This window comes from Plutella xylostella, chromosome Z (assembly GCF_932276165.1).
Source record: "Plutella xylostella chromosome Z, ilPluXylo3.1, whole genome shotgun sequence".
Lineage (NCBI taxonomy): Eukaryota > Metazoa > Arthropoda > Insecta > Lepidoptera > Plutellidae > Plutella > Plutella xylostella.
The window spans coordinates 12380737-12401528 of NC_064012.1; the positions used below are offsets into that span (position 1 = coordinate 12380737).

At 39.6% G+C, this 20792-nt stretch overlaps 1 long non-coding RNA gene across 1 annotated transcript in view; it reads left to right on the forward strand.

Moving 5' to 3' along the window:
- Positions 1–724: 724 nt before the first annotated feature.
- LOC105388133 overlaps positions 725–20792 on the forward strand; it is a 29967-nt gene continuing 9899 nt past the window's right edge. Inside the window, exons 1-5 of the long non-coding RNA XR_007268186.1 lie at positions 725–1148; positions 6151–6229; positions 15764–15818; positions 16460–16564; positions 16800–16867. This is a non-coding gene — a long non-coding RNA (uncharacterized LOC105388133). The remainder of the gene's footprint in view (positions 1149–6150; positions 6230–15763; positions 15819–16459; positions 16565–16799; positions 16868–20792) is intronic.

Below are 20792 nucleotides of genomic sequence, written 5' to 3' on the forward strand. Positions count from 1 at the left end.
TGAAACGCTTCCAAAATTGCCCATGTCTCGATGGAGTTGAAGGCGTTTTCATAGTTGACAAGGGCTAGATACAGAGGCTGATTAAATACTCTTCGGTCTTCTGTGTAATCTGCCTTACTGTGTGGATGTGGCTTGTTGTACTTAAACAGATCCACGGTGAGATAATTTAATTAATAAAAAAACAAGCTCTGCCTTTGCATTTAAGAAAATTTTAAGTAAAAGTATTTTTTAAGTAAGAGTCTTTCTTAATAAGTTAATACTAATTGTCTTTATTGTTTTTTTACTAAAGTTCTCAGTTTTTTCGCCCTTTGGCGACCCCCCTACAGAAGCTTCGCGACCCCCCGGGGGGTCGCGACCCACAGGTTGAAAAACACTGGTCTAAATTAACTATAAAACAGATTTCAGCTTTCATAATTATTTCCGGGTTAGAAAGACGATTTAAACCGAGGTAAAAAAACATCAAAATGATCAAACCGTTGGCGTAATAAGTAGGTAAATACTTACTTAAGAAAATAACATTTTGCTACCTACCCACCTATTTCTCTTTTTTATCATTAAATAATCTAACCTACGGGAGCTGGTCGCCGGACGGTTTGCGGTGAAGAAAGTACGAAGACGCTGCAAATATGTGTATTAGGTGTGAGCAGTGAGGATGCGGGTGAAACGGGTGGTCGTGGAGTGTGTGTGGTGGGTACGGCTGGCGCGGCGGCGGCGGGCCGGGGCGTGCTGCGGCAGAGAGAGCGGCGCGGCGGCGGCGGCGGGCGGCGGCGTGGCGCGGCGGCGTGAGGGCGCGCGCGGTCGATGAGCCCGACGCAGAGGGCAGCACGGAGCCGCGGGGGGCGCTCCTCGCCCTGCGCGCCCCCCGCCCGCCCCGCCCGCTCCCAGCGCACGAAGCCGCGCGCTCACTAATGCGTCATACCGCCAACGGACACGACGCGCTCGCGAGCTGCCCCGCGACCCTCAGCATCGCGCGCCATGTGAACTTCAGTGTCAAAAAAGTGGAGCGAACGCACACCCCCTGAACTATAAGTGCGGCTCTCGGACATAATCTGCCTAGGACAGTGACGGTGCAACCTGTGACCAGAGACTTAGTGGTGGTACATATCACGACGCACGTGTTCGCGACCCATGATGATGACCAAAAAAGCGTAAGTTCCTCATATTTTTAAAGTGTCTTTTCATATCATGTGTCTGTATGGAATTGCGCAGTGAGTTTGTGTCGGCGGCATGGCGGCAAGGCTGCCACAGGGCGCCCGGAATGCGGCCTCCGCCCCACGGCGCGATGCCGGCTCCACTCGTAGCGTAATAAATAAAGGCGGGGCGCGGCTATATGCGCGCGCACCCTCCCGCGCCCTCCTCGCCCTTAGGTCACTGACCCGATCGCCTAGCCGTCGAAGACAACAATTCTCGAAAACGGCGGTGGCAGCGCCTGCGGTGCCGTGGAGCCGCGGGCGCTCCACGCCAATGTCAATGCCGCTCCGACCTACCGACAGCGTGCCATGGCCGCGACCACGCCACACGCTCAGCACTTCATCGCGTATGCTGCATGCGACACTCGCTGCTTGCTTGCCGCCTACTTGCACTGCCATGGCGGTTATTGACCCCGTGGCCTGCACACTTGGTCCTGCGGCAAGCGACCCCACACCGCGTGCTACTACACATATTCAATTTACCCTCAATTTCTATAAATTCGCAAGACCGGTTTCAAAAATAGCATACCCGTCACCGTTTTATTTCCTAGCGGCAGCGGTACCGCCACACAACTCTCGCTAGTTCTAGCAATCGTTTCGTCCTCACAACACATATTAATAGGGTTGTTTACTGATAGCATTTTTGCCGCGCAACCACGCTTGGTGTATCTTATCAATAACCAAGCTGAAGATAACTTATCTACCAGAGTCCCAAAAATAAATATATTCAAACACTCAATTTGCACAGCCTATTTGCTGTATTAACGCCTCACGATTTAAACTTAACCGTTCTTTTCAAATTCAAATCGTAACCGCCATTTGTAAAATATGTTGGGTATTCCGAGTAGGCACCGTTACATTTACTTTGCTATAGCAAAGACTCTGTGAAAGAACGTAGTCGGATCAAGAGCGACATACGGCGTCACTGTCTCGTGAAATGCTAAAAATAATAAAACGTGAACTTCCCGGTTGAATGGCGTCGTTCGGCGCGGCAGCAAAGCGCGGGGAGTGGATTCCAGCCATTGCCCTCGGCCGGTTTGTTTACAAATGAGGGCCCGGTTCGAGGCAACTGCTTGTGCACCCTGTGCGTACGCGCGAGGGTGCATAATGGCGGCCGCGGAGAGCGCGCCCCCTGCGCTCGCGGCATCTGCGCACGATCGAAATAGACGGGTGCCACGCCGACAGATATCGAGGAGCGACGCGTTCAGAGGTGGTAGTCGCGCCAGGTGCAAACGGCTCTTTGGAGGCAGAATGCGCGCTAGTGCTAGGTCAGTTATTGCGGGGCGCGCGGTGTGGGCCGAGGACTTGCGCCCGTGCCAATGACCAGCGCGCCTCAACGGGCCTCCCGCGTGCCCCGTTCGTGTACACAATGTTTTCGAGTTAAACAACTATCTCAATCTTTATCTTGTGTTTTTTTTCACACCAGCCTTTTGGTGCTTTGGTAGTCCAATCACATACAATAGAACGCTGTTATTTTGCATTTGTGTGTTATTCTTCTTCGTCACCGGTAGAAAAAAAGGTTTTATGCTATGAAAAAATATACTTGTACCCTACAATTTCAAACAAAAGCCAAATAATATTATGTCCCTATGCATTTCATAATATAACTTTCTATCGAGCTCTAAAGAGATCATTTCATAGGTGTAACCCGTACTACACCCTATTACTGTATCGTTACTACTAGTACCTAATCAGCCTATGGGAAATGCCTTGAAGTTGAATGGCGGTAGGAAGAAATTGATTGCACTGTGAACAACAAAAAACAAACAACTATTTAAGAGTAGCCTCAAATTTCAGAAGAAAGTGCATCAAAAGAACAACTGGATAATTTTGTATTGGGGATGATGTGTGCGGGTCTCATTAGGCGCGCTGGCGCAGGCCTCGTGCGAAGTGGACTGAGACGAAGACGTCGCGCACGCAACTAGCGGTATGCGAAGAAAGCAGATCTTGCTATTACACGACACTACGATTAATAGCTTCTTACTACCAAAGTCAAATGCTTGCGAGATTTCTGAACGCATTTGCTATCGAGGCATTGAATCGTCTAATATTTTATACAAACCGGATATTCACTATCTTCAAGGAAACCATCCTACACGCAAAACAGACTCACTGGGTTCATTCATACCGCATGCACACAACGGAACAACTTTCATCACAAACAAGTCTCTCTCATTGTTCATGGCGTTGATCTCATCTTAGCGAACGTAATCGTCTATCAATGAGAATATGTTTTTTGCTTCCATCCCATACAAGAGCCTTGTTCTTGTCTTCATTGTAACACCAGCAATAGTGCCGCGTATTTTAGTAGTAGTACCTACTGTGATGTACAAAGGGTCAGATAATATGATTGTATTGACTATGACATCCATTGTTTTAGTAGACGGATGTGTGATATGAGACAACAGATTCACTGGACTAGGAGACGATAAGGGGCCTACTCGCAGTGCTTGGTCGAAGCTGTGCAGCTTAGTGGGTCGTGTGGGAGGCACGAAGAATAGCGTTTGGAAAGCTATTATCCGTGACCATGGTCGATCGTCCGGCAACGTCCGCCCCCCTCTATTCTCCCCATTTCTCTATCGTGTCGCCAGCACATTTATACATAATATTATGTGCTGGTCAACATTTATCTCGGACGTCGGGTGGAAACCGGCACACTATTGTCAGTTGAGCCGGATTTGCAGTTACTGTGCAATAATAACGTATTCGTCTGTATTTAGTTAGTATTAAAACAGTATAAGCTTTGATGCTGTTGTACTGCTACTGATTTAAAAAGTACGATTGTTCTTTGTCGGTTCCTGCGCCTGGCTCGTTCAAATAGAGCAATTATGCCCATAGCCATCAGTTCTAAGCTTGGAAGCGAATAGATTTGATTTAATGCAGCAATTAGCAGCACATTAATTTGAAACGTCTTGTATCGCGACAAATAATATCGTATCGCCAACACACTGATGCAGGGTGGGGTAGGATGGTAGCACGCTATATTACTGCTGCTGTGCCTATCAGCGGGTCAGTGTTTTCCATCTATAATGAAAGCATCGCTTATGCGACGTGATGTAGCCCGACTTGCCTCGGGTGCCTACCATTCAATTACGACCATCGACCGCTCCCAGACGGACGGCAGAGACAGCCAGAGGAAGTGACGTCACTCGTCTGTCGCTGACTCGCTATTTTAACCAGACTTAATGCAGCCACCGACAGTATTTGTAATCTAAATATACCATTTATTACTTTTCCCGGTTTTTATGAATCGAATCGCTGGCTCTCTTGCGATACCCCTAAGGTGAAGTTACTTACAACACTACTACGTGTCTACGAATCAAATTGTCGAATTTTAGTTTAAATACATCCGGTTCGAATGATTCAAAAATGGTATTGAACAAAAACCATGTAAATCGATATTCTTTTTGGAAAATTATTAAACTTCTACCTATAACTGGATGATTTGCAGTAAAATTCCATACACCGTAAAAATACATCTATTTTTACTATAAGAAACGTGAACCTAGTGGTACATAAGGAATAAAAGGGCTCCTACGTATTGCAGGATTAGTAGAAGTAGTAGTATTATACACACGAGTATTTGAGGAGACAGCGTTCATTGAACCGGAGGCATCGCTGATCGCAACGCAATAAAGCGAGCAGTTTAATTACGGGTAACACAATCTATTCTGTACGAACTTGAACTCGACAAAGTTCTTTGTCCCTATGCGATCTCGCCTAAAAAACAAAACTTCAAACCTTGTCATGAAAGTTGTAGCGCTTGGAAAGCACATCATTATGTAATATGTCCCCTGAACATTGTCCGCCGTAGACGATTATTAGCTGATAAATAACTTTGATTATGAAACGGTCGTGAATTTTTCGTTGAATCAAGTCATGACTTCATCGTTTAAAATATTGGTGAAAGATACCCGGAACACTCGGGCGCTGCGGACCAACAGCCAATTGACACCATTATCCCGAACATTCACGCGTCCTGCTGATGATAATATAATTAATAACTTTATTAAGCAGATGCAGCTAGAATTTAACATCGGCTAGCTGTATTGTATTGAGTTGACTGAACCTGTTGACGATACAGGCAATGCTCAAATTTGGTAATAATCAGAAAAGACACAGCAGAGTAAACACGAAAAAGACAAACACCTTAAAATCCTACAAGAACGAAGCAGAAACATGCATTACAAAAATAAGGAATTTTGCCGCGTGGCTGGGGTGAAACTTTTTTGTTCACCCTAACAGGTAGTCGGCGCCGTTGAAAATTTACCTCATTCGGCACCTTCGGGTGAGAGGACCAATGAAATTCCAGCTTGTTAGTATTGCGCAATAGGGTGGGTTTTTTGTGCGCCCGCGCAGGGCCACCCTGCCTAGATCGCATCCCATCGCCCGAAGCTGCACTTTTCAAACTACATTTATTTTTATCGGTTGCACAGCTCGCCTCGATCCTGCTGTAAAATTAGGGCCACAAGTGCTTTCACAAAAGCTTTATTAGGAAAACCAAGTAACATAAATTGATTATTGATCATGATAAATTTGATCAAACGGTTTATTCCTAAAGTTAATAAAAATTAACATCAAGTACAGTTTGAGACGCATTGGTTAGGGCTCAGGTAGACGCATTGAAGCGTGCTTGTTCCATGTATCCGTGTGTGTGTTGGTTCCTGAATGTGTTATTGTGTCTGTGTGTGTGTGAAGCTTGGAGGGTGACTCGCCACATGGTGTTACTGTGTCGACGACCTATCCAAGGACAGAGCTGAAGTTACTTTCTAAATGATTATCTGCTAACTTCACAAAGGAGCTTTATTGCACCGACGGACCGGTGCTTGCGAGGGGGTTACGGCAGACGCTGATTGTCTGTACCGGTTTTATACATTTGGGATATTCTCAACTCTAAATACCACTGAAAACATCCTGAATAAAAAGGCAAAAGTTAAATCCATACTTTTTTTGTCACCAGAATCCGTTGGTTGGCGGCGTGGCATCAGCGGTGGCTGCAAATCACTTGAAGGAAGATACCCGTTGGTGCCTGTTGGCAGGTAAGGAATATTTGCAATATCTTCACAGATCGGAGTGGAATAAAATAATGATTTGTGCTGATGACTGCGGGTTGGAGTTCTGGATGTAATTGCTTTCAATTGTCTAAAAATGGAGCGGAGATTAAAATAATTGCAATGATCATACAATACAACAAACACAATAGAACTTTATACAATTTTAAGAAAGTTTTTCAGTTTTCATTTAAAAAAAGAACAAATACGTTAGTTTTCGTTCTGAATGTCTAAATATTCGAATTTCGGACTCAACAACGTTGGAACAATTCTGAGGAATTTTTACACATCGTCTGCATGAAAATTAAATTTGGCATAACGCCAGTAATTTCCCTGGTACAATGCTATTACTACTAATACATCCGCGTAGGTGCACATACATACGAAGCTTTTCGAGACTATTTTTTCTAATATTCAAGGTCTATGTGGCTACTACTAGACTTATAACTACTTATAACTTGTAGCTACGCTCTGCGTAGCGAAATATAAGATTGATATATTATTGTAGTTAGGTATACTGGATTGGTCATTCCTAAATGCAGGGAATTGTACCAAGAAAGCTGGTACCAATACTTATTTTATTGCGTAGGCTTACCCTTTACACCAAGTCTGAGACCGCCATGTCAAAGTCAAATGCTTTTATTCACCGTATAAATATAAAATTTTCTGATGAACGTAAATTTTTACCCTACTGCCGAAGGAGGAGGGTAATGTTTTTACAAACTACTCTCCTGAGTTCGGATAAGGGGCTCTTTCTGTCTTAGGAGAAGAACGAATGTCCATGTCCAGGAAACTTTCAAGAAAGCAGGACTGGCCTTATAAATAATATTTATATACTTACCTTCAGTTCAGACTCCCGACCGTCGTCGGTCGTAAACATAAAATAAGACATAGACAGCAGTTTGAAAAAATGAATTTACAACCTAGAGATTGAATTTTAGAGCCAATAAACGGATATTTGAATTTTCCTCGCCCTTCTTATTTTGTTCGTTTTAAAATTTCTCCTTATTTCCTTTTTCATTTTGTTTGATGTTCTGGAAAACATGCCTTAAAGTCACTGCAATTTCCACGGCGTAGTACTCGTATTTATTGAATCGTGAATCCTGGAAATATATTTTTATTTCAGCGTGACTATTATTAGATTTCACATTAAATTTATTTTCTCCGAACGGATTCTACTTCATAGTTTCTTTGAAAGGCTACAGATTGTTATGTACCGGTTATTATTTTGATCGTTGAATATTGCTTTTCAGTAGAAATACTTCAACTTCATCAGCCCTCTATATAAGGTTCGTATCCATTTGTTTTTTTCATCCTCAAGCCGAGTAGCCTCTTAGACCGTTATTATTATAATATAACAATACATTGTTCGTGATTCCAAATATAAATCCAGGACGAGGTAACAGTAGATAAACAACTGAAGACAATAGATACACCTTGTATAATGGATTAGGTTGCTAATGGCGGCCAGGATGATATATCAATTGATTGACAGTGTCTGCCCTCTTTTCCATATAACCTACCTGTATCATATTATTCATATTGTTTGTGTGTTGATCGTTGACGCATCATAAGATTTTAATTATATATCTTAACCTGTGATGATGATCCCTGCTTGACTTACATGGGGGAATCCACAGTGACTCCATCGCAACTTGTTTTGAGCTTCGCGTTTTATTTTACTCCAAGACTTTCCGATCTTCTTCGCTTCGTCCACTACCGTGCGTCGCCAGGTCTGCTTGGGACGGCCTCGCTTTCTCTTTCCTTAGGTATATATGGTCAGAATTTCTTCGGAGGGTGTGGCCAATACAATTCCACTTGCGGACCGGCACCGTTCTCTCAGACTTTATTGTCTATCTCAAAGCGCTGCCTGAATGTAGTAAATAAAAAAAACTACGTAGATCAATGCCTATTCGGACTTTATCAATGAAATTCAATGCAAGTTCACCTTGACTTCAACGTACGCTTGTTTTTTTCAATAAAATTATCGCACACCTTGTTTGTCTGTAAAACATAACTATTGGAGTCATTGAACTCGTTATTGTTATCTTATGTATTCACATCTTATTTACTTTGATTTGGGTACTTAGTAGTAATAGTAATTTTGCATGTTGCACATGGATACGCCTGGAAAAGAGGCCAATTGATATGATCTCACAATGTAATGTGTGTGTCGTGCTAGTTGTGTGTTGTGTACAACCTACAGAAACACATATAAAAACTACACAATGTACTGTCTTTTGTTGACGCCAAAAGAGACACAGACATAATAATAAAAAAAAACAATTAAATGGCAAAAAAATGCGAGTCCTCCTTACAGTACAGACCCAAAGACCTTATGTTAGATGTGATATGCGATTAGAGTCAGAACTATCGCATCGCAGAACGTACGATATACGAGTGTTATGTAAGCTATGAGTTACAGCTTTGATAACCGCGGGGCCAGTCGGGGCCAATGTCAATGTCGTCGCGGCGAAGAGGCGTGCGCCGGCGACTATCGACCTGACGCAAGGTCTATAGATACCGACATGCTAACTGTGTATAACAGACGCATATTCTGAGCGATGGACGCCATCGCAAGGTCCAATATACGATACCGATGCTAACTGTATTATGAATAGGGCGCCTATTCTGCGCTGTAAAAGCAATTTCAATTTCCAGCTTCTAGTTAGAGTTGAATGTCAGTGGCAGGCTATTTCAAGCACGATAGCCGAAGTTTGTCAAGTTCATTACAGAGTGCTAATAACGTTCTGTAGCGATAGTTTACAACTGCTCGTGGCTCAACCACTATTAGTTTACTCTGGTTCAACTAATATTCAAAGTGACAGCTTCGATATACCTATATACGACAGTAGGTATTCACAGTGCAACAAGACAAGGTCTACATTCTAGGTTCTGGGTATTGGAAGGTAGGTTCTAAAAATAGGAATTAGCATGACGAGAGCACAACTTGCCGCTTTTGGGAAAAATGCTTTCAAACGGAGGTTATGATTTTTTTCAACTTACGGGCGGCGCTTGTTGCCTTTTCTAAGTATTCATTCTGTTACTTAGCTGTGCAGAGTTTGTTTAATCCAAAACAATGATGGCCAGAGCCGAACATCGTAATCATTCTATAACTTGCACAAGAGAGTTTGACCTGTAGATTACGCTCGATATTATTCATATTTTTGTCCCTATTGGCGTTAATTATCCGCCATGTTGTGACAGCTCCGATACGCTATCTTTCCATCGCGTTTGACATGCGTCGTTGATCAGAATAGTCCGGGACGTGGCCGGTTCGCTCGCGGTTGCGTACGTCAGTTGTTTTGTGATGTTATCTTCATAACAAAATTGGACTTCAATTATGTTTTGTTTACCCTTTGACTGACTGTGCCGAGTTATCTTTGTCCGCTTTGTCCCTGCCGTTTTCAGCAGGCGTGTCCGGGAAGTCCGCCTTTGAGAACCTTGGTTTTTTATTGACTACATGAAAAGTTTTTAAACCGAAGCTTTTTGGCAATAGGTACAAGTTGTGGTTGTAACGTACAATATAGACCACTATAAAGAAGAATCATTTTTGAGCCATTATGAGTATCATCATCATCATCATTATATTTGCAGGATATAATTATGGTCTATAAAGTCTATATTTATACTTATGCATTGAGCAATACTATTCACTGAAAGGGGAATTAAATTAAATTTAGCTGTGCAATAAGTTTTTAAACAGTTTGTTTAAGATTATGCCAATTCTTAACTTTTTTTTTACATTTTCGATTTGTACAAGTAGTTAGTTGCTAAAACACTTTCTAGTGTTTCAGTTTACATAGAAGCATTGGATCCAAATGGAATTATTTAATGCTATATTAACAGGTACATGCTACGTAAATATTCCCGTAAAACAAGTGAACCTGCCGTGAACGTAAACAGACGCATCCTCCCGTGCAGGCAGTTTATTGCATTTTGCTACGCAAATTGATTTGATGCTGGCAGTCAACTCAATTTGCTGCCATAGACACGGTTAAAAAAACGAACGGGTTTAAATAGACTTTACAGGCATTAGCCAGGCGGGCAGTGCCGGCACCTAGTCAAATTAAATCAACGGCCATGCCTCTTCGGGAGGAGATTAGGTCCCTAACAAGGTGGCTAGACTTGACTAACATCTATTACCTGACACTGACGTAACATACTATGTACCAAGTGTATGTACACATGTGTGCTGTCAGCAAAAGAGAAAAGTGTTCATCCCTTAGCACTTACACTTTAGTTTTTTGTATAATCTACTAGCGAATGATAAATAATTACAGGAGCATTCAATTAATAAAATGATCGTCTGTTCCGAAATTCTTTGAATGCAGTTAATACTGTTTTTTAAATAAAAAAGTCTTTCAGTAAAAGCCTCTTAATCTAATTCTTCAGTAACAAAGGCCCCTACATGACCCTGTGTGGTCGTGGAACACCCTACCTACACTTATTGGGAAAGGGTAAAAGGCACTATGAGAGAGAGTTTGTGACAGTTTGATCCTACACGAGTGGACTTCGCGTCAACGCTAACGGACAACTTTTCCTTCTACCTACTTACCGGGAAAATTCTCTCTCCTACCTTTTCGAAATGTGTTTGTAGGTCACTGGATTTTAGCACCTATCAGCTAGGTTCTAAGTATGACAGTTTCAATCCCGTTGTCAACTCGAGTCACCGCGGCTTCCGTTAGGAGTTTCGAGGATTGCACTGCAAAACTTTGCTTTAACTCAAACTAATAAACTGAGCTGGATGTCAAAACTATACGATTTAAGGGAAACTCGGTAGAGAATACGTAATTTCTGCTGGATAGTTCAACCGACGCCGACGGTCCTATTGTACCAGGCGGACTCAAGGTAGGTTCCGAAGTAAGTTGTGCGGCCAGCTTCATACTAGCTTAGCACGGATAAAAGGCGGTTTGCGAGTTAGACTAGGAACAAAAGGTATATAGATACTCATGAATCTGACTACCAACAAGTAAACTTAGCAGTTCTAATACAATAAGGGTAGCCAAATGTTAAGCAGCGAACCAGGACTAGCTTAGAATTTGCTAGCCAAACAAAACAGGTAGACGTATGTATTCAGCATGTCAGTAATGGCATTGGCATTGTAAGCTCAGTCCTACGAAAGAGTGGCTTTAAATTAAAACTGAAACCAAGGCAATGGAATGAAATCTCATCCCATCACGCTGTTTTTTAAAACTCTAATCCGGATTTTTATTTCATTTTTTATTTAAAAAATATATTTTTAGTAACTTATTACGTTAAAAAGTAGGCAGTTCATAGTTTCATTTCATCTGTTTGTTCTAGTATCCGTGGCTTTTTAACTTAGATTTATAAAATAAACGATTCCCGTAATCTGACAACCCCGGCGGCGGCGGCGGCGGCGGCGGCACGGCGCGGTAAGGGCAGCGCGCATGCGCGGACTCATCGATTTTGTACACAAGTCTTTTGAATCAAGCTCATCTCTATAAAAGCGATTTGTGCCCTGTTTCGAGCGCAGTATGGTCGGAACTGCCCTGGTTGGCGGACCGCGAACGGGCGGTCTCTCGGACCACATTGCGCCCTCTTACATTTTAACCATTTTATATGTGCGCAAAATGTGCAGTTATGAAACGACGTCATGTTTTATCACGTATTTCCCTGGTAAGTTTAGTTATTAGTTTAGTACCTAACTAATAGATTTAAATGAGTATCACGAGCCACGTTGTTCCGTGTGAAGGAAAATAATGCTATTTATTTATAGCAATTCATTTTTCAAATACTACGCTAAATTACGCAGTTTTAACTTCATTCATACACTGCGGTTCTCCAGTTAATGATTGTTAACATGTACCTACCTATGTGGGGAGATATGGATGTTAAAATTTGTTGGTGAGTGGTAAAATACGTAATACGGACTTGGTTGGTACCTTGATGGGAGCCATTTCTTTTTATTAATGTCTTCTTACGATACGATTACATTTATTTGGATATTATGTAAATAATTGTTCGATGCATTAGGTACTTAATAAGCATTAATTTTGATTCAATGTTGTTATTTCTTTAATAAAGTAGGTAGTTTGATTACAGTCTAGGACTTTTACGTGCTTTAATTTTGTTTCTAAATACAATTTAAATTTTATACGATAACCAGCAGGCTAGCAAGAAATTAAATAATATATTCATCCAGAACCTCTAATTTGATTTACATTGGAAACTTTGTTCCACGCCCGCCTCCCACGTTTTACCGCCATAATGTCCCTCACAACCCCCCTGTAAAACATTGATTGCTTCATCATTAATATGTAAGTATGATAGATAGCGACGTAGGGTACTCATAGGTATACAATTTATTTCCAACCCATCCCTTTTTGTGTATCGTTGTCTCACTTTGTTGCACTTTTCTGCGTAGGTGCCCATTGAACTAATATTACTAGCGTACGCTAGTACATTATACTTCAATGCAGGTGCCTATTAGTTTACTGAGTTACAAACACGGACTTAGCGGAACAGTTAGCAAAATACTAGGTATAGGTACTAACCTCCATTTAAAATTGTTTAATTGATATATCTTTAAATACTGAATAGTAGATGAATAAATTTTTAACTCCGTTAATGACTCTGCCTACAGTTACCTAGTTAAGGTATATTATTATAGATAAGTACCATGCTAGATAAGTATGTTTTACGTTAAAATTTAATTAAATATTCAATCGTAAAACTGGTGCCGGTTTCGAATATGAGGAATGAAATGAGTCTTCTAAGCGTGTCGGTGACAAACACGAAGAAGAAAATAAGTTTTTTTTATGAAAGTAGGGACATTTAGGAACACCTCGTTCATTGTTACACGACAATAACACACGCACATTGAACACGGAAGACCAGAGAACTATAAACAAATATTTATATCTACCGCGGCCAGGAACCCGGCTAATACTATAACGGCTAATAAAATGTCGTTTCTCTCCGTGATAAAGATGGTGGTGATGGTCTGTTACGATTTGTTTCCCGTCGCTGACTGCCCAGTTGTCAGATTATCATGTCATGACCACACTTGTGCCTTGTGCGATCATCATGGGTCTGTAAAACTGGATTAATTCCCACGAAGCTATCAGAAACGTTTTTAAACGCGACGCTCACGGCATTTTATACCAAATAAATTCGTATTATCCAGTTCTCAACATCGAAAATTTATGAATGAAAATGAAAGGATTAATAAAAACGCGTCTTATATTAAATGCATTGACTTCCGAACATCAACTACTGAATGCCTTAATTATAATATATATAAACGCTTTTTTAACGGACACTCGAAAACGTCGCGTAAATGGAAAATGACAGATTGAGCTTTCATTGCGACTGTTTTTTAAGGAGATGAATAGACTCTCACGACCCGACGGGGTTAAGTATGAGGAAGTGGCTGACGTAGCTTATAGCTTAGAACCGCTTGAAGCCTTCCCTGCCGTGTTCACTGAAAACCCAGACGCTGAAACAATGAGCACCGGATATTATTTTAAAATCGGGCCAACACGGCTTTCCGATGATAGTACTAGGTCCGTAGAAGTTGAGGAACATTTGAAATTGAAACGTCACTCGGTAGGTTCCGCACTCTAGATCGAAAGTTTAAAATGTTAATTTTCATTTAGATTTCAGAATAGAATAGGATAGAATTAATCTAATAAACAAGAAAAACAACTTATGATAAGTACATAAATCCCCAGAGTTTAGTTTGTGTAAATAAATCACAGTAAACTTTCTGAGACAGGATAAAGGCTTAATGGCGTTCCCAGTTCAGCTATCTATTTCATAAATTTCAAGATATTGCACAATTCCGGTGCCTGGAATCCCAAGCATCGCTGGCACTGGTACCCACTACCTACGGTTATTGGAATAATATGAGCGGCTCTGCACTCTGATCGGAATGACATACACTTAGGTATTTTTACATAAACTCGGCCCAGCTTTAACTGGAGTAAATCGGCCTATGTATGAACTTAAGGTGAAGCGTAAGCTCAACTAGCGTGTGGAAGCTTAGGTGGTTCCGTTTTTAGAGTTTATGTCATTAACTTCTACATTCTGGGTACTGCGTGTTGAGAGAAAGGTTCAAAATATTTGAATTGGGATGATGAGAAGTGTCAGTTTTGGTAAAAACGCTTTTAAACAGAAGTTACAAACTTTTGTGTGTAGCCATTAAATAAAGCTATACGATTTCGTATTTCCCAATATCCCTAATCAGTGGTTCTATCCGAATTGGACTCCATAATGAACAGTCGATCATTGATGAGCTATCCAGTAACGGGCTATTGATACGCTTTCAATTTGCGGTCCAACGCTTATCCTGCATCGCATAGCGTATCGGGATTGAATTCACCTGTCCACTTGCATTCTGTCTATTGCCGGGAACAATGTGCCTGTTAATTCCGCTCGGAAATTGTGTTTGACCCGACATAATCCGGAATAAGCAAAGGCATTCATGACCGGCCGTGAGAGTGTGGGAGTGCAATGAGCCGTTTTCCTTGACAGCTGTCAGTTGAGCTTTTGGGTAAGCCGATAGATGGCGTGAAAACGCAGTGTACCAACTGTCAAAAATTACATAGAGAGCAAAGAGTACTAAACTCAGAATAAGAACTCACTAGTTGTGATTAAATGTCGGGTGGTAGCGCGAGCCATCCTTCCGAGGCTCAGACTGCATGTGGCTTGGGATAGTGCTAAGTATTCTGTGAATAGGCTAGCTACCACCGGCTTTCCGTCCAGTTAGTTTGGCATACCGTTTGCGTAACTCTATCTTCAGATTGGCAAGGGACCATGATCCATAGTCCTTAGGCATTATTACAGTATAGCAGTCACTATCACAAGAGTCACTATCTCACAAGAGTCACTATCTCAAAAGAGTCACTATCTCAAGTGCACTAACTCTACAGTATCAAGGGAGGAGGAGCAGATAGCTCAACTACAACTCAATTAATACAGGAGAAACACAAGGAAACTGAGAAAACTTGAAAAGAACGGCTGTACGCACAATCGCACTGAACGCTGAAGCAACAGTGACATCGACATCATAGAGAAAATAATACTACAATTCTACCTACCTACGTCACTTTCACATTTCGTTAGCCTCACAGAATAACATATTGTGATATGAGTGTGTTCTGAGGGTTTGAAAGTTGGTACAACCCCAGACAACGCCATCTATTTCTCCAAAAAGGAACTTTTTTTTTTTTTAACAAACGCCTCATTGATCTGACACTTTGTATCGGTAAATTGGATATCGCATACGGCCAATGTACACCAACATAGTAGAATGTAGATACAGGTAGATTAGGTGTAGGAAATTGAGGATCGGTAGTGTTGGACGAATTATAAATTCTAAATGGAAATAACTTGCTATCAGACTTTTATTAATTTTGATAGGTAATATGTATAAAAAATAACGATGCCGATGTACAGCCATTAGTACCTACACTGTGAATGTATACTGACTGATGTCTCGTTAAGTAAGGAAATTAATAGATCTAAAAGCTGATATAAGTATTTTTTCTTCAACAGGTACTTACTTGGAAGATTCAGAAAAGATGCAGTTCATCCAAATACAATCTCTAAGGTATGTTGAGTTTTTTATACCCATAACTACAACTACATACCATGTTTTTTTTAAATTTCACCTGTGCTGAGCGTTCCTAAAGCGATTCTGTTTAGTTTGCTTGCGATCCTTATGTGCCGATGCGTATTTTTATTTTATTTTGCGAATAACACTTTATATTTAGCCTAATTATGCAAGCAAATGCATTGAACCTGCATAATTACCGGCATTAATGTGAATTTTATGACATCCGTAATGTCTCTGGATAAAGAAACGATATGAAAATGGCGGACTTCACTCGTGACTATCGAGTGTCTTTAAACTATTTCTAACCCCCAATACTCAAACGGCTGCCTTTCTCATATTGTTTATTTGACCATGGATTATACTTTTCTAATTTGATATAGGTAATCCCCATCGGTTCTTATTTCAATTTCGAATGCAATAAATTTTCACGAAAATTTTGGATACTTACCTTTCTACCCGAGTTACTTCTACAATATCAAATATCGTTATATTTACTTTCAAAATTATTTTTCTTTATCTTTAGTTTTGCAAAGTAGACGAAATTATTTTATTACTACTTATCATATTACGGTTTGGTCAGTAGCTATAAGTTGAACTAAAAGTTCAATATCTAAATATTGTTTCCTTTGTTACAGATAATGTCGGGTTCAAAACAAACTAGGCAGACATCTCTTATCCAAGAAGTCCCTAACGGATGAAGTCGTGGTTTTCTACCTACCCGCAAACCCTTCAAGCGACAGGTAATGACCGATCATTTATTATCAATCTTAATGAACCATAAATTCTTATTTTAAGTTAATTTTAGTTTAATAGATTTACTTTTAAGTTGTCCATGACTGCTTGTGTCTTATGCTGTTGCGAAGTGTGGGAACCCAAGATGTGCTTGCGTGTATTTATTTTCTAGATGTTTATTTGTTTATTGCTCGCGATGTCAGTGAATGAGGTTATTTGAATAGTTTTTGTGGTGCTCTCCAGCAGCGCCTGGCCTGAGGATGTGGACTGGAGGGGTCACGGCACGCTGGTGATGCATCTCCAACTGTCAGGTAGGTGATCTTTCGTTATACACTCACGACTCACGAGCAATAAGAAAGATCCAGTGACATATGGAACGGCAATGGCAGATGGAACTTCTTTGTTGCTCGTCAGTGTATTTCTGTTTCTAGATTAAGCATTGTGTTAATGTGATTCGTGTCTGCTTTTATGTTGTCTTTTGGAATACATGCGCCATATACATACGTACTTCGTTTAGTGCCTCGCAGAAGTTTTTATCGGTATAGTTAAAGGTAAACTGGAAGAAAATGCTATAAGCATAAGGTTCGTGTATGTACACGTTAATTTGATGAATAAATCTACAATAAAATTATAATAAATCTCTTATTTTGTTAGAAATATAAACGGAGATTTAAAAAAATACGTCTGTATCAGCAAGTCATGATTCATCAACTAAAAAATACCTATCTACAAACATAAACCACATTATGTTAGGTGAGAGCTTAGAGAATATCCTAACTAATATTATAAATGCGAAAGTAACTGTGTCTGTCTGTCTGTCTGTCTGTCTGTCTGTTACTCTTTCACGCCAAAACTACTGAACGGATTTGAATGAAATTTGGTACACATACGGTCTAGACCCTGGGAAAGAACATAGGCTACTTTTATCCCGGAATTCCCACGGGAAAACTTTTTAAGGCGAAGCGAAGCGCGCGGGTACAGCTAGTATTATATAAATTGACTGTAGTTTCTACAATACGGAACCCTAAAAACTAGGAGGGCATCTACGTACCCTGTCTCTGTAGACTTATGTACACCATTACCGAGAATTTTCATAAATTAATATTTAAATACGTACCTACTCGTTTAATTGGTAATCAAAATCAACATTGATACGGTATTCAAACTATTCAATTTGATATTCCAATAACTCGACTCAATAATTACTAGGTAACTACGTATTTCGATGATTTTAATTATGATATTATTACGTTATTTCTACAGAAATATTCAGGCAATTACGCATTTATAGTATGGAATGTTATATGCACTGCGCATACCGAAAGCTCGTTCTTCATTAACAATTTTCACATTTAATGTGCCATAGAACTAAATATTTTTTGATATCTGTGCATATACCTAATATTAAATTGGTTTCTGATCAGTAAATACACTCATATGCAATCCAAAAGTTCCAGTGACAGTAGCTCCTAATTTCCTAAACGCAAAAAATTAGCTTAATGTTGCTGTCTGCAATATTGAAGTAAGTTTAACAGCGCATCAGAATATTACCAACGGAATATTTAGAGCCAATTCAAAATTATTGTTGCTAAAAATTGCGATCATTTGATGTTGTCGTTTTTAAGTGAATCTTTTTCATTGCTGGTATGTACTATGTAAAATTTATTGTATATTAAAAATAAATCCTTACAAATATAAGCACTTGCATTTATAATTAGTAAAACCATAAATATATTTTTTTTAAAATGTCGCTTAGTTATTTTTGCCTTTCCACCGTGTCGATGTGGTGCGACCATAATATATTAATATTATGATACGTTTCATTTAAAATTTTAAGGCCAACATTTCATGATTACAGGCAAAATTAAAGATGTGCGTTTATTCTCTGATAATGATTAAATAAGAAATAACGGCTTATTAACTCTAGATATATTTGGCAAAGAGTGGATATGTAGATAAAAGTATCTAGAAATATTAATAATTACTTTGTCTTTGTAATATGCGTCGTACACTTTCTTTATTGGTTCTGTGACCAAAACAAAGAAAACGTTAATAAGTAACTCACGAGATAATTATATTCCGACTAATCATTTGAAAATTGGTATCGTGGAAGCTTATTATATGCGGTAAGTGTTGGACAGCATTTAGCGGTAGCTATTCGTTTCATAGAACGCTTAGATTAACAATATACGAACAAGATGGTTTGTCACATACAAAAATTAAGCAAAAAAAGTATCCGCATTTTGTTTACTGTCAAACCCTTTTAAGCTCAACCTAATGACAACCATTGAACCAATGAATAAAGGCACAAATCTTCTGACCGAATTAATTCAAAATAAGAGCTCAGTGGTATTATTTGTCGTAACGTTTCTTTTGAACTGACACTCCATCTAGTCCGTATTAAAATATCGTTGGTTTCAAAGAACGCTAACGTGTAGTTACAGCACAATTACAAGTAATCGAATATGCAACGAGAAATGGTGGGGCATTGACAGCTGTCACAGTGATAATTTTGTAAAATCTATAGGTTCCACGAAGTAAAAGCGATATAGCATAAAGAACAAAGGGAAAGACATAGAATTAGCGGAACCACACTTAACTTAGGTTATTAAACTATGACACTAAGTAGTAGTAAGGAAGGTACTATTGGTTGTTAAATAAGCTTATGTTTAAATAACTAATGCAGCTAGTAACAACCTCATAGGGTTACAGGACTAATAATAGACGGATATTTTGTAAAATGCCGTTTGTCCTTTGAAGACGTAAGTGATTCCTTTTTGTAATTGAGCTATTACATAACAGGAATACAGTTGGCTATTACCGTTACACAGTAAATACCTACCTAGGCATATTAAATATTGGATTGGGGATTTTACATGGCAGTGTATTTATCGGATTTTGAGAAAGTTACGATGTTGTGTAGAAACAATTAATTAAATACTTAAATAGTAAGTTCCTTAGAGATCAGTTTAGCCTTTCGGATGGATACTATTAACTATATGATGAGGAAATTATAATTGATATTTATCTAAACGAGTCGACATTAGTACCTACATAATTTACCTACAACTAGATAATTTTCTGATGAACCACGATTATGCACAGAACTTATATAGCAAAATCAGCAGCAATTTTGAGAATATACAGAATAGATCTTATAATCTTTTCCCCTCGATCCTCCCTTAGAGTTTTATTTTCAAATGCTCATACATACTAAGAGATATTGTAGGCTTTGATAAACAATACCGTTTTGTTTATCAAATCTAGTAGGTTACTTAAATAAGTAACCTACTTACTTTGATAAACAAAATTTCTCATAAATATGAGAAATTTACAAAGTTAGTACTTTAGTTATTGAGTGGAGATCACGGACTGGCGAGCGTAGTGTCTATACTAGCTTATTCTGTAGTGACTGGATGAGGGAGGCCGAGGTGGACAGAGTTTAGATTCTCATGTCACAAACACAGTTGTGCTACCATTATGCAACCGTAAAACTGGATTCATACCCACGAATGTCTCAGAATAGTTTTTTAAATCATGACACTCGAAAACGTCGCGTATGTTAGAGGTCTAAAAGAGAATTGCCAAATCTGACCCGCTTTGCAGCCACTTACGAGTACCAAACCTATTTTTATTCAGTGATAAAAGTATTCTAAATGAGGGAAAAAAAATTAAAAAAATCTAAACCACTTTTAAAAATTATACTTAGTTCGAGTTCGAGGGAAACATCTAGTACAGTACAAAGATTTGATCTTTCAGCACCTATCTTCGTTCTCCCATGCCTCATAATAATAAAGTTTACACCAGTATATCCTATAGTCATGGGCTACACATCAGTATATGTTTCATGAATGGCTGCTCTTGCGGGTCATGGCGACATAGAGATTTGGCCATTCTCCTTTAAAATGTTAGTTTTGGATTTGTTTGCGACGGTTTTTTAAGGAGGAAAATAGACCAGCAGCTTTCTGTGCTGTTGCTTGTGGGTATGTCCAGCAGTTGATGATTACAGGCTTCCAGAATGTAGGAGTAGGTAATAACTACTAGGTATGTATTTTTGTAAGTTGGGCAAGGTACAAAGTGTAGTGTACTTATCAAGCTCTCTATTACAGATGTCTAGACAGATAATTATTGGTTATTACAATAATAAAATAAATGGCTGAAACTCTTCGAATAATAAATTATTTATTATTTTGATTTACCTAAATAGAAGACGCAGACATAAACTTGAAGGACATA